The following is a 941-nucleotide window of genomic DNA, read 5'->3' on the forward strand; positions in this document are numbered from 1 at the left end:
TGTAGAGCCATAGGATTGTATTTTTGGCCACTGGACCACATGAAATAAACTGCAAAAAGCAAAAATCTGGCCCAGGATACGGTGTATGAAGTGTAGTTTGGTGGTATTTATCATTTTTATTTTATATATATAATGTTTACCAGTGATATTTATATGTACTGTATTTTTGTCACTTATTTCAAATGTGTTTTAAGCGTTGATAAGGAGATTATTGTATTGGTTCTGTATTAGCATTTTCGTCATTTGTTTTTTGGCTGATAGTGTGTGTGTATCTTGTACATGTATGTTTTTGTATGTATTTATGTTTATATTTGTATCATGCATCATGTGTATACATAAGTATTTTTATGCCAACGGCCATACCACGTTTTCACCGCTTCCCGTCTGATCAGCGAAGTTAAGCAACGTTGGGTCTAGTTAGTACTTGGATGGGTGACTGCCTGGAAACACCAGATGCTGTTGGCATCCCTGCGTGTCAAGTGGGGTTGGTGGAGGATTAGTGCCCCTCCCTGTAAAACAATTAACTCTAAGCCCTTGGCCACCCCGTTTGGGATACATGGCGTCTGGCAGTGAATGAATGAATGAATTTTTATGTATCATGTATGTATGTATATGTATCTTGTGCATGTATGTGTTTGTATGTGTCTGTCTTTATGTGTATATTTGTTTGTATCATTTGTATGTATCTTGTATATGTGTATGTATTTTGTGTATGTGTCTGTATGTATATGTACGTAATTTGTTGCTATGGTCCGAAGCATAGTCTGTGTCAGTATCTTGCTCTAGGCATGATCATTTCCAGGTGCTGCTGCTGCTCTTGTTGTGGTACCAAACTCATCAGAATGTGAATCTGATGAAATGCAGAGGTTGCCCTGTCTTATTCAGTCCACCATCCTCTTGTTGTGGTATAGAGAGGGAATTGGGGGATATTTGTATGCTGG

At 38.2% G+C, this 941-nt stretch overlaps 1 pseudogene; it reads left to right on the plus strand.

The window, feature by feature from the left end:
* The first annotated feature begins 349 nt into the window (after positions 1-349).
* LOC145402865 (5S ribosomal RNA) lies at positions 350-465 on the plus strand (annotated as a pseudogene).
* Positions 466-941: the final 476 nt, after the last annotated feature.

This window comes from Coenobita brevimanus, chromosome 6 (genome assembly GCF_032717465.1).
Source record: "Coenobita brevimanus isolate Jiangsu-jjx chromosome 6, ASM3271746v2, whole genome shotgun sequence".
NCBI classification, from domain to species: Eukaryota; Metazoa; Arthropoda; class Malacostraca; order Decapoda; family Coenobitidae; genus Coenobita; species Coenobita brevimanus.